Genomic DNA, 14,454 nt, shown 5'->3' with positions numbered 1-14,454 from the left:
AGCCTGTTTCCAATTCTGTGTCTCCCTCTCTCTCTGCCCCTCCCCCGTTCATGCTCTGTCTCTCTCTGTCCCAAAAATAAATAAACGTTGAAAAAAAAATTTTTTTAATAAAAAAAAAAAGAAAACTATTTTATAATTACTTATTCTGCTTACAGTTTAATCTCTTGGGAAAAGAATAGGTAAATAAAATACATTCTGCTTAGGATTCAATTCTGAGCAAAAAAAAAATTATTTGTAAAATGTAAGTAAATGAAAGTTTGGAGAAAGTGAATATTTAATTTTATCCTTTGGGTTTAAGGAGGTAAGAAAGGCTAGAGATATTCATACATATATCTAAGATTGGAAAAAATGCTAAATACTCTAAGCAAACATAAAGATTTCATGAGAAAGCTGTATATATCTCACTGTTACACCAGAAATTACAGTAAAACATTGGATTGTGAATAACTTGTTCTGCAAGTGTTCTGCAAGACGAGCAAACATTTCTAATAAATTTTAACTTGATAAACAAGCAATGTCTTGCAATGCAGATAGTACATGACATCGAACATCACATGATCACAATTGAGCCAATGGTTCTTTAAGTTCACTTTGATATAGAGTTGCTTTGGATTATAAGGATATTTCCGGAATGAATTGCTGTGTTCTTTATTCCAAGGTTTTATTGTATTCTGATATTTCAGAGTAGTTACTAGATAAAATACATTGAAAAATTTGCAAAGCAATGTGTCACAAACAAATCCTCTTTGTTGTCATTAGTAATAAGACTTAAATGAACATAGTAAAATATTCAAACAGCTCAAAAAAATCATTTCTCACCATTTTTTCTAACAAGAAAAAATAAATTTTTGTGCCTTTCTAGACTGCCAGATTCACTTCTAAAGATAACCATTAACAAGAGTTTCTTATACTTTCTTACAGAAGGTGTGTGGGGATATCTAGATATTTATCTAGATACCTATCTATCTAAATATATGTATATATGTATGTATATATATACATGCAAATAACATTTGTCATTTTATGTTGTTACTTTGTTACATTATGTTGCCACAAGTAAAAGGTCACTGAATGTACTGTTCAATAGCTATTAGAAGGTAGGGTTATGTGTGATTTTAAGTACTAACTCAGGGCAACACAGTTGGTTTGGGTAGAAATCCAAACTCTGCCACTTGCCAGCTATGTATCCATGGGAAAATTAATTGCTCTGTGTTTCATTTTCCATATTTATAAAAACAATGTGTGGATGATAAGATAGTAGTTACTTCATAGGGCTGTTCTTAAGATAAAACGTGTAAATTCATAGGAAACACTTAGAATAGTGCCACATAATAAAAAAAATACTCAATAAAGATTAGCTACCATTGTAGTATTATCCTACTTTTCACACTTATTAATGTATCTTACAGATTTTCTCCTATTTGCACATACAGACAAATCTTTTTTTTTAAAGGCTACATGGTATTTTCTACTCTCTGATTACTGGACATTGTGGATATTGTGATGATCAATAAAACAGTATCATCATTAGATGTTCATTTTACATGAATGTGCAAAAATATACTTAAGATAATATTCTTAAAAGGAGAATTACCAAAGAATATAACACATACCATATGTGAAAATAACGGCCCAGAGTAGATAAAGAGCGACACCAATCTCTACAAGTTATACCTAATAGTTTATGATGTATTGGAAAAAGGATTGTGGAAAATACCATAAATAACAATTTTTTTACACTTATGTTTGGAATGCAGACCACAAATGCATAGCCAATGTTTGTGGTTGGTTCATGGTGACAAGTAGAAAAATGAATAGGAATAAAACACCTAATATCCATATTTTCCACCTCTCTTCTTTTTCAGGGATATGGCCTTCAGATGAAAAACCTGAAAACCTAAAATCCAGTATGTACAAAAAAGACAATGTGTACCTTCCTACATGCTTTAGAAACTTGTGGATAAGGTTATTTGATGACCAGTGAAAGCTATCTTGAGGTGAAAAATGCCCTGCATCTGAGATTGGAGGACCAGGTAAAAGTTTTCTATTTCTCCTAATGATCTGCTAGGTGTCTTTTGCCAAGCTAACTTTCTGAGTTTACTGTCCTCAGTTATAAAATAAAATACGAGAAAGAAGAAAAATAAGATGTATTGCCAAGGATGATTTTGAGAATTAAGTAAACGTAGCAGTCCACTTGATAAACAAGCAATGTCTTGCAATGCAGATAAACCCTTATCTGGGTTTTGCTTTCCGTGGTTTCTGTTGCCCTACTGAGGTCAACTGTGGTCTGATAGCAGATACTCCTGAGGTAGCATCACTTTCTGTTACAACATACTAAGTCCGTCACCTCCCTTCATCTCATCACACGGGCACGTGTTATCATCTCACATCATCACAAAAAGGGTGAGTGCAGTACAATAACGTATTTTGAGAGAGAGACCACATTTACCTAACTTTTATTACAGTATGTTGTTATAAGTGTTCTATTATTACTTATTGTTGTTAATCTTACCATGCCTAACTTACAAATTAAACTTTATCATGGGTATGTATGTATGTACAGGAAAAAATAGTATTTATGGGGTTTGGTTCACTCCACAGTTTTAGGTATCCAGGGAGGGTCTTGGAATGTATCCCCCATGGATAAGGGGTAAACACTATGTTTATAATTTTATAAATAACAGTTGTTACTGCTCATGATAATTTTGAAGACTAGGAGAAATGTCAAAATAATGGCTGCCAAAAGTACTCTTGATTTTTTTTTAAAAGCAGAGGGAAGTGAGGCTAATGTGTTAGTCTCATATGTGTATAAAAAAATCTCTAAATGAAATGTAATAGAGGTTTTAGAAAGACATATTGTGCATAAATTCACCTACACAAGTCATAATAGACTAGCCTCCTTTCCTTTTCTGAGAGGACTACTAGAATAATACACAGGAAATACGGTGTATGTAGTATATCTGAAATTTAGGAAGACATTTGAAAAAATCTCTCAGGATACTCTTGTAGACAAGATTAAAACATAGCTAGTTTACTCAGGAGTGACCAGAATCATATGCACAAAACAAAAGTCACTTGATAATCAGTGGAACAAGATAGTGACTTCTAAAAGGGTATTATTTTTATTCCTTTCTACCGGAAGTCATATCTGTCACTTCTTGGAAATAGAGAAAAATACATACCAATTGGGGAGCTGATATGAGAGCTTAAATGTACAGGAGGCCACGTCATTGAAAAACAGACTGCGGAGCCACAAGGATTCTCACATGCAGAACATAAAATGTGTCATGCAATGACACAGAAGATCAAATTAACAAAGAAAAGTTTATGATTACCACAAACATAAAATGTGGAGAGAGACAAATCAGCTGTGTCAAGAGTGCAAAAGGCAGGGATGCTATATGGCAGGGGAGGGTTGTGTAGGTAACCCATGTTGAATGGCTCTCCAAATGCTAACAGGCTGTGATACTACACCATAATAAAAATATAGTGTCAAGATTGAAAGAAATTATAGTCCCTTTCGATCTCAAGTTGCTAAATTCATGTGAGAATTTTTTGCCCAAAGCAAGAGACTGCATTTTCAGAAATACTGATAATCCTGAGAACGTTAAGATGGAAGAGAATGGAGTAGTGGGGATGTTAAAAGCACGTATGAGATCTACTTCAATGAACTGGAAATTTTTAACACAAAAACCTGAGAGAAAGATATTGGCTTTACTTAAATATCAAGAGAGCTACGGGGGAAAACTAAAAGGGTTATACATAGTCTATATACTATTACTGTGGAGAACAAGAACTTATGTGGAGAGTTTACAAAACTAAAATGAAAAACTCTTGCAATGGTTAGGATTATTTCGTAACTGGAAAGGGCTGCCTTTGAGTGATAATCTTTCACTGGAGTTGTTCCTGAGGAAGGGGGATAGTCACTTACAGAAGTAATTTCCATAAGGATTGGAACCCTCTTATGTTTAAGCTTGTATAGTTGGGTACCAACTACTTTCTTTTTTCTTCCTTTGTCTAGTTTTTAACTGTCTTTTTTCCTTGGCTTTCTATTTCCATTTTCCGTGTGCTATACTGTAATAGACTGATTTGAAACATATCATGCCAGTCTCATCTTTTATGATTCTCTTCCTTCAGCTCTTTTCTATTACTCTCTGTTAAGGCTTCATAAGGATTTATGTATTTGCCTTAAACTTTGCTGCCTACAGGCATATGCTTGTATCCTTCATCGATCTGTTGTTTTATTGCTAATAAGCCATATTTTTTAAATGCCAGATTCGACATACTTTTATCCCACTTTATAACATTTCTAGTTATTATTTGGAACACCACTCAATAGCTTACTTTTAAAGTTAACTATTATAATACAAGTATATGTCCTGGTGAACAAGACAAAAAATCTCTGATGTTATCATTGGATTGATACGAGTTCACATTCCTCTGTAGTTCATTTAGTTGATAATCTATTATTTGATGAAGATGAAAAGGTAGAAATTTCCATAATTCATAGTGTGCATGCTAATGTAAAATTCCTACATATTTTCATACACTATATATTTTTTAATTTTTTGAATGTTTTAATTACTTTTGAAGGAGAAAGAGACAGAGCATGAGCGGGAAAGAGCAGAGAGAGAGGAAGACACAGAATTCAAAGCAGCCTCCAGGCTCTGAGCTGTCAGCACAGAACCTGATGCTGGGCTCGAACTCACGAACTGGGAAATCATGACTTGAGCCAAAGTTGGACGTTTAACCGACTGAGCCACTAAGGCACCCCAATACACTATATATTTTTTAAGTTATGAAATTATTATACTTACAATGTTTGAAAATTCAAAAAGTATGAGCATAAAAATTTAGATTACAACTAAGAGATAAGTCTGCTTACTGTTTAATTATATTTTCTGCCATACTTTTTTCTATGCCTATTTTAACTTAATTCACACACACACACACACACACACACACACACACACACACACATGCTTTCTACTTAGTTGTTTTACCATTACATGCATATAATTTATCCTCTGCTTTACAACTCTTATAGACATCATTTTAATGAGTGCAATATATCATATATCTGTGTCATTTTTGCATTTAGGTTACTTTCATTTTTTATTATAAATAGTACATCTATGAAGAAATTATTGCATAACACATTTTATGTATTTAAAATTATTTCTGAACCAGAGTATGAAGATTTCAAAAGCATTCATGTGCACTCCTCTCAAAGTTAAGAAGGGTTGACCTGGAATGCTGATAAACTAGAAATAGTCCTGCATTTGGAATCAAAATACCTGGACCCACAAATCCAGTGTTTTAATCCATAAAATCTGGACAGTATTTGCTATACGAGAATTATAGTAATAATCAAATGAGGTAATATTTGTGAAAGTACATTGTAATAGATAAGTATAGATCATACTCCTAATTATTATTTGCAAAAACAAATATCACTTTGATGACCAATGCAGGTTTAAGGAAAATTGTTTGAAGACAAATCTATGCTATGAGAGTATACAGTTTTGTACTTCGTGCGTGACATTTCATACTGCAAATTCTATAAATTGTTTTCCTAAAAAAAGATGAAATTCATGCTTATACAAGATATTGATCCTCAGAGACCTACTCATGGGTTTATTACCTACTCTCTTTGCTTTCTGCTTGTCAGTTATATAAACTCAAATTGAGCAATATCCAATTTATAACATAATTATGAAGCTAATTTAATTAATATTTTGAAATTAAATTAGACTGTAGAAAGGAAGGTATGCAGGAGTAATTTTAAGTAACATTAGAAGATTCTTCACATAAAGGCTCTTTTTTCTTTTTTTTAAATTTTTTTTCAACGTTTATTTATTTTTGAGACAGAGAGAGATAGAGCATGAACAGGGGAGGGGCAGAGAGAGAGGGAGACACAGAATCTGAAACAGGCTGCAGGCTCTGAGTGGTCAGCACAGAGCCCGATGCGGTGCTCGAACTCACGGGCCATGAGATCATGACCTGAGCTGAAGTTGGACGCTTAACCGACCAAGCCACCCAGGCGCCCCATAAAGGCTCTTTTTTCAGCAGGTAAACTGACTCCCACCTATCCCCTAATCTTTATATGTACTAAACTTATAAGTAGCCTCAGATCAACTTTCCCCTTACTCTTACTGTATTGACCAACTCCCTAGGTGAGTTAGCACAAATGGTTGACTTTTAGAGTAGATTCTAAGAATCTGCGACATTATTCTTTACTAAGCTTTACTAATTGTTTCAAGAATAATCACAAGGCATGAGCAAAGCAGAATAGGATACAGGGTCACCAGTGCTGCTGCAATCCTGGTCCTTTCTTGCCCCATTAGATTGCTCTCTGACTCAGATGTAACATAATAGTTTTCAAAGTAATGTAATGCAGCCAAGTCACTTACATGAAAGGGAGCTATTTTGGTCTTGAAACATCTCCCTTTTATTCTCTAACAGAGAATTATGTGACATATTTGAGGAAGCTATGTCCCATAAATACAGAGATTCCAGGATTATATAGTATAGGCAAACCAAGATAGACCAAGTACATCTTCCTGGAAGCATTTCATACATGCACTCTCCCACTAGCAAGTAACAATAGTTTGTCAAAAGATCTAACAATAGCATATTTTCAAGGAGATTTGGCCATGTAGTTTGGTTAATTGGTTGGTTTTCCTGCATGCCTTCCAAAGGTAGAGAGTGATTGCCGTCCCGCTACTAACCATTTCCTGTCCTCTAGGTCTTAGCTTTGTATCAACATTACTTCATGGAGTGCCTGGGTGGCTCAGTTGGTTAAGCATCTGACTCTTGGTATCGGCTCAGGTTATGATCTTGCAGTTAGTGAGTTCAAGCCCTTCATCGGGCTCTGCACTGACAGCACACAGCCTGCTTGCAATTCACTCTCTCTCTGTCCCTCCCCCACAGGCTCTCTCTGTCTCTGTCTTTCAAAAAAAACACTACTTCAATAAATATTTATAGAATACCTGTGTTGCAGCAAAAATAATTCTAGATGATTGTGATATAAGGATAAACAAGGTGAGTAAGGTCTTTCCACTTGTGAGGCTTATATTCTAAGGGAAAGAGACAGGTAATAAGAAAGTAAAATAGATGAGATCATTGCAAATTATAATATAAGCTATGAATAAAATGAAATAACAGTGATATTAAAGAAAGAATGTGGGATGGGGCTAATTTTGGTTGTGAAGTCCATGAAAGCCTTAAGGAGTTGTCTTTGTACTCAAACTTTGATTGCCCAATATCAAATCAAGGGCCTAATACATAAATTGGAGCCCTACCTTTAAAGTTGATATAGTATTATATGTATGTGATGAATCACTAAATTCTACTCCTGAAACAAGAAAAGAAGGAAGGAAAGAAAGGAAAGGAAAGAAAGGAAAGAAAGGAAGGAAAGGAAAGGAAAGGAAAGGAAAGGAAAGGAAAGGAAAGGAAAGGAAAGGAAAGGAAAGGAAAGGGAGAAAGAAAGAAAGAAAGAAAGAAAGAAAGAAAGAAAGAAAGAAAGAAAGAAAGAAAGAAAGAAAGAAAGAAAGAAAGAAATTACCTGATATAACCCAGGTTTTTTTCCCCAAAGAAAGACTGATTTGAACTACAGTAATCCTAATTTCTGGTTGTGATCCTACTCCCAATATTCTGATTGCAAAGAGTCCTTATGCTGCTACTCTAATGTAATCCAAGAATTGCTTAACATCACTACTTCTGCTAAATCCCTAACAGTAGGCTGAATCTCTTGAGATGGAACTAGAGTTCATACACTCCTTTAGTTATCACACTTTGATGCTATTGACTCGAATTTCTACATACATCACAAACCCATTCATCCCTCACTACCTCTACCACTATTCTCTCTCATAGAGAGCGAGCCAACTCACTCTCATCTAGCACCTAACTTCTATCACCAGCTAGACTTCCTGTAACTGTGCTTAACTCATTAAACTCAGTTTCTCATATAGCTGATGAGTGACTCTTCTCTAAAAACTGTTTCTATTTGGGGAAGTTCAAATGTACAAAGTACACAAATTAGTATAATGAACTCCAAGTACTTATTAACAATTACACAGGTTCTTCCATGCTCTACTCAGTTCTTGTAACTTACCTGATAATTGTAAAATGACATAATAACATTTACTGTTATTTTTATAGAAGTGAAGCTCATGTATCTTTGCTATTACAAAGTTATCCTATTCCCTTTCCATTGCTTTGCCATTGCATGGTGCTTTATCAAGACTTCTGCTTTCAGAATCATCCAGGTGGGAAGCAAATCTACATGGGTGACAAATTCCAGGGGACACCCCAAGTGTTTAATTTATCTGAATATTTCCCAAACTGCTTCACTTTGGTTCCATATAACATTGAGGCCATCATTCTGAAGTTAAAGTGAGTGGTATGCCAGTTACCCCTGAATTCTCTATGAGTGGTTCCTTTAAAGGAATCTCTTAATTCTCTGGGGGCTTGCCCTTTACTTCCCCACAGGTATGAGAGTTATACTGCTCTCTACATCATCAAGGACAAGAAAGATAACGGTTCTCATGGGTACATTATTTTTTAAGCAAGTTACCATCTCATGTCAACTGTACTTTAATAAAAAACAAAAACACCCAACAGATTTGGAATACTCATGCCTCCAACAAGTTAAATAAATTAAGTAAATGGCATTAAAATAAAAAGAAAGGGCACCTGGGTGGCTCAGTCGTTAACTCTCTGACTTTGGCTCAGCTCATGATCTCACAGTTCAGGACTTCGAGTCCCACATTGGGTGAGCATGAGCCCCGCTTTGGGTGAACACAAGCCCCACTTCTGGTGAGCCCCACTTCTCTCTCTCTCTCTCTCTCTGCCACTCTTGGGTTTCTTTCTCACTGCCCCTCGCTCACTTGTGCCCTCTCTCTCTCTCAAAAAAAAATAAAAGGAAATAAAAGGAAAACAAAAGTTACCATCACTTCAAATATTTTTGAGGTGTGACTTTTAGCCCCAGATTTAAAGTTAATAGGATGAAAATTCCATAGCTATGAATAAAATTAAGTAATTAATTATGAATTCATAATTTATATAATTCATGGAAGTTATGTCTACAGTGTATTGTATTTACTTAGGATGAAGAATATCTGAAGGTATGTTCTAGTTAAGCTTTGCTAGTTCCTTTAAAAAAAGAAGATTTCTTTATCACTGGGCAAAGGGGAAAGGAAGCTTAGGGAGGTGAAAAAGCCAGAATGAATAGGATAAAATAAAGAAAAGGAAATTTAGTCTATCAGAGAAAAAAAATAGTGCACTGACAGTGAAATCTGACATGTTGTTGAGTAAGTCCCTGTGCACATAATGGGAACAGTATCTTCTGGGTAATTAATGGTAGTCTGATCTCATTGAAAGGGCATATAAATAGGAAACATGGAAAAAAGTTCTACTTTCAATTTTATTACCTATATAGGACTCCTATATGAAAAGGTCTTAGAACATTTGTCTGGGCAACATAGTGCATTTGACTGAGTAAAGTTATTTATCCCTGGTCACCTTTTCTAAACATGAAAAAAATATTTCTGTATCTTACTTCTGAAACCTAGCAAATGGTGAAAATATTTTTCTTCTTCACTATTTTTAAAAAGTTTTTGTTTTGGGGCGCCTGGGTGGCGCAGTCGGTTAAGCGTCGGACTTCAGCCAGGTCACGATCTCGCGGTCCGTGAGTTTGAGCCCCGCGTCGGGCTCTGGGCTGATGGCTCAGAGCCTGGAGCCTGTTTCCGATTCTGTGTCTCCCTCTCTCTCTGCCCCTCCCCCGTTCATGCTCTGTCTCTCTCTGTCCCAAAAATAAATAAACATTGAAAAAAAAAATTAAAAAAAAAAGTTTTTTGTTTTTACTCTGTTGTATTTAGCCAAAGGTGGGGGGGGGGGGGGGGTGGAGGGGAGAAACATAGATGAATCAATATTTTAAAGTGCTACCTTGTCTATAATAATTCCCTGACCTAGAAAACTAAATAATTTATCCATGACATTAATTAAAACTCCTTATCATTTGAAATGCTGTTGGATTATCTTCTTGCATATTTAAGAATAATAAGTTTTACTTATGTGTCAGTGAGAGTGGGCTAGCTATTTTAAGAAACAATACCCAAACCCATCTTAGCATCCTCTGCACAGTGAGGGTCTATTGATTCCACAGTGCAATATGGTGTATATTTGGCATGAGTGGATAAGAGTGCTTTATTCAGTGCAGTTATTCAGGACCCACATTCTGTTTATCTTTTGATGCTGTCATCTATAGAAGAAAATAAAGTAGATTGAATATGTAGAAAATTATTTTTCCCCAAGGCCTGTAAGTGGCATACATTGCTTCTGTCAACATTCCATTGACTTGAACTCTTCACATGGCCTAAATTAGATGCAACCGAATTGAGATTTGTAGTACCAAAAATGTTTCATGAAAAAAGCATTTGGTTCATAAAACATAAATCTTTAATTTTCAAATCTGGAGCCCTGTTCTCTAGTCAAGAGAGAATGGGCTAATTTTAGTAACATGCAGGTAGCAAATAAGTGCTTAGACTCCTAACGTTATTTTTTAACTTAAAATCACAAAATGTAGAGATTATGCTTTTCTTAAAATATTCTAATATTTTATTAAATGTGTATACATGGTCCCCTCCTTCTGCTGTTCTGCGCTTGAGTGTCAGCATGACCTGTGACTTGCTTCTAGAAAACAGAGTATGTGAAGTGAGGGGATGTATGCGATTACATGTAAGTGAATATGTAATCACATTACATAGGGCTGTTGCATCCATCCAATTTGCTGGCTTCTATCTCTCCTTTACAGGCTCTGAGGAAGCAAGTGGCAATGTTGGGAAACTTCATGTGGAAAGAAACTGTGGGTGGTCTATAAGAGCTGAAGGCAGCCTTTATCCCACAGCCAGCAAAAAACTAAAGCACTCAGTTTTACAGCTGTAATGCGTTGAATTATGCCAACAACCTGAGTGAGCCAGTCACCCCTCAGATAAGACAAAGCCTTGGCTGACACCTTGACCGCAGGCATTCAAAGGACCCAAGTAGTCTATGCCTGAACTCCTGACCCACACAAACTGTAAGGTTAATAAATATGTGTTGTTTGTTTAAGCTGCTGGGTTTGAGGTGATAGTAGTATTATGCAGCAATACGTCGCTAATACCCATGTCAAGGGCAAGACTCAAAATTTTACATAAATGAGGACCAAATACTTTGAGTAAGAGGGGGTGTTGTCCCCATTCTTACCCAAGAGGATTGTAGGAAGGAAAAACTGGCAAGGGATCAAAAAGTGAAATATTCATGCTGTGTGTCTAACTTTTCTCTTCAGCCAAGAAAAGAGGCTGTACTTTATATAAATGGAGTTTTTTTGAGAGCACAAAGAAGCCTTATCCTTCTTTCCTGCTTACTATCCTGTAAAGACATCACCTTTTAGTTTGTCTCTGCACTGTGCTCATTTAGCCATGAGGTGTGTGTGTGTGTGTGTATGTGTGTGTGTGTGTGTGTGTGTATGTAAGCAGGGGGAGAGGAAGGAAAGAGAGAGAATGAAGTGCAGAAACTTTTTTTTTTGGCACTTATGCTTGAACTGGATGAGCTTAGCAATTATAATCAACAAGGAAATAAATCTGCCTGATTTTGAAAGTAAACAGGAAGAAAGAAGAAAATTGTTCTTATTTTCAAGATGAAAATCCCTCTGTTTTTAATATTAGAACATTTGTAGAAACCTTTATGGATGTTCCTGGGTATTAAGGAAAAGATTCTCACTCCTAATGGAAGATTTGTATTGGTCTGTATTCAGCAGTAGAAAATGAAAACTTCTTTTTAATGTGTAGTTAGTAAATGAAGTGTGAAGCTTCCCTTTTAGATTAATGCAAAAACAGTTCTTAAGGCTTAGTGCCAAAAGGGAGAGAAATAATGAAATGACTCACATACAGCTTCTCCTGAAAATCAATGAAAGAATGGAGGTGCAAACAGTGCTAGGGAAATAAATAAGAGCATGTACTTTACAAACTTAGTTAAAAAATATGAAATTCGTATTATGGAATGAAAGCAGCTTCTTAATCTAAAAATTATCAAGCTTCAAAAGAGAAAAGAAAAAGGTTTTTGCTAAAGGGCATCAGGAAATAAACTGATCCTAGAGAAATATTTAAGTGACTTCCAGAAAACACTGAAAAGAGAAAATGTGTTAGAGGAAAGGTGAGTAAAAGAAGCTGTTTGTGCTGAATCTCCCATTGTTCTTGTCTTGCGCCCTTGTCATAGACTATAGACCCCATTTCAGGCTCCTTGCCTTTCTTCCAGTAGCTGCCACCACCAATTTGATCCTTCATTGTTCTGAAATCCCTAAGTCAGCTCCTGTGAGTGAAATGCACTCTTTAAGTATATCCTTTTTTTCCTGCTCCTAAAGATAAACACTAAGCCTTTTGTTTGCGGTTTCTCTCTACATGAAGTTTAGTTTTTCTTTACATTTTTATGGAAAGACAGAAGCTAACACAACTACAGATTTGATTACCTGGATGTAACACATAATCCTCAGCAGGCTGTATAGTTCGAGAGGTCTGCTAAGGTGACATACAAAATTTGAAGACTTCCCAAACTCTCCCCAGTTCCTTAGGAACCATGATGGAGTTCCTTCTCCACATGCTCTATCTCTATTCTGAAGAGCTTTTCTAGAATTCTTGACAATCCTCTTTCCTTTTCCTGAAAGTAATTATATTTGACCTCTCCATCCCTCTCTCACTCTCGCTCTTGCTCTCTGTCTGTAATGCCATGAATAAACAATACAAGGTCTGAAGAGATGGACTTGACAGCTAGAAGGATTTATTTTCCTGTTTGTATTTTTTTAAGGTACTTTTCTGTAATTCATCTCAACACACAGTGAAAATCACTGCTCAGTGCATCTGATATAGTCTTATCAATTTTGCTTTCTCTTTTTTTCTCATTTGGAGATATTTTCTCTAGCTCCTCCCTTTCTAATATTACCATTTGTTCTCTAGCTATCTCTAATCCATTCGTCTATATTCACTTTAATTATAAAGTGCTACTTTGCTACCTGTTTTTAACATGTGTGTGTGTGTGTGTGTGTGTGTGTGTGTGTATAGTTCCTTATCTAAGAATATATTTCTCTCATCCACCATCATTCCTAGTGCTTGAATATATTGTTTAAGTTGCATTATGAATATTTTTGAGTTTCCCCTTCAAAGGATATTTACTCATTCTCTATCCTTCTCTGTTCCCTGGAAGTATGACTCATGACTCATATGGACTCATTGCCTTTGGCTTTCAGTTGAGTTCAGCCAATGGGAGACTGTAGCAGGAGATCAGAAGGCAAATGGAGAATGAGATCTGATCCTGGCTCTCTGTCTACAAGGTCTCGGTGCTGGTTGAGCCTTTAACCAAAAGCCAGATGGCCTGTAACTTTGCCTTCCTCCCTGTGCTACAGTCACTCTCTATGGGTTCATTCAGTTTACCCATTCAAACTGGAAGTGATAATGGTTCTCCACTTTTTGCTAACCTGAGGGTGGTTCTTCATTCCTTTTTTATTTACCTCAGCCCGCCCACACCAGTTAAATTGTTCCTTTATTAAAATCTGCTCTAAACATCCTGTTTGTGCTATTTGTTTCTTACTGGGATCCTGACTAATATAATAAGTGGCACCAGGAGTCACCTCAGAAAACAGAAGGCAAACCTCTGAAAATACCCACCTTCAGGTGGGGGTAGGAGTAATATTAGTAATCTCTGGCATTAAATGGCATCAAAATTGGCAGCTATAACTGTTAGCAGCATAGGATAAATTTCAGGTGCAGAGCAAGATATTGGGAGATCGAGTGGCTGTGGCACTTAATTGCTGTGGTAATGATAGTAATTATAAAGTTTTAGGGTCATCTGGTAGCCTAGATATTATATACATTAAAGAGAGCAAAAAAAAGAGAGGGAGTAGGGAGAAAGAGAGAAAGGAAGGAAAGAAGGGAAGAAGGGGTAGATGGAGGGAATAAGTGGAGGAAGGAAGGAAAGAAGGAAGGAAGGAAAGAAGGAAGGAAGGAAGGAAGGAAGGAAGGAAGGAAGGAAGGAAGGAAGGAAGGAACTAAAATCCTTCAATGCCCGACTGAGAACACAGGTGGAAAAGCAGGGAGCATCTATGGAAGCTTAAAAAAATTTGCTCATCTCCTGTAGTCACAGAGACAATATACCTGAGGATCTAGCCCAGGACCCAAGTAGAATTGGAGACGTAGGTTAATGCTCTACCCTGGCCAGACTTTAATGCCTAAATAAGAACAATGTTGTGAAAAGAATGACTACTCTCATTGTCTACCAAATAATTTACTGAAGGAAATTTTATTTTCCCTTTTTGTGACTTTGTTCTCAGTGAAACATACTTACTAGGGAACACAGACATTGTTTTGACAAATTGGAAACTGAGACTGCTTCCTCACCATGCTAGAACCCTCAGGCTGC

The 14,454-nt window shown here is 36.1% G+C and overlaps 1 long non-coding RNA gene across 1 annotated transcript in view; it reads left to right on the top strand.

The window, feature by feature from the left end:
* The first annotated feature begins 1,867 nt into the window (after positions 1–1,867).
* The window catches only part of LOC123381567, a 171,782-nt gene continuing 159,195 nt past the window's right edge, over positions 1,868–14,454 (top strand). The window contains exon 1 of the long non-coding RNA XR_006588714.1: positions 1,868–2,033. This is a non-coding gene — a long non-coding RNA (uncharacterized LOC123381567). The remainder of the gene's footprint in view (positions 2,034–14,454) is intronic.

The sequence above is a fragment of the Felis catus genome, chromosome D4, assembly GCF_018350175.1.
Source record: "Felis catus isolate Fca126 chromosome D4, F.catus_Fca126_mat1.0, whole genome shotgun sequence".
Lineage (NCBI taxonomy): Eukaryota > Metazoa > Chordata > Mammalia > Carnivora > Felidae > Felis > Felis catus.
Note: the sequence above shows the minus strand (reverse complement) of the source record. Positions and strands in the feature narration are given on the sequence as shown.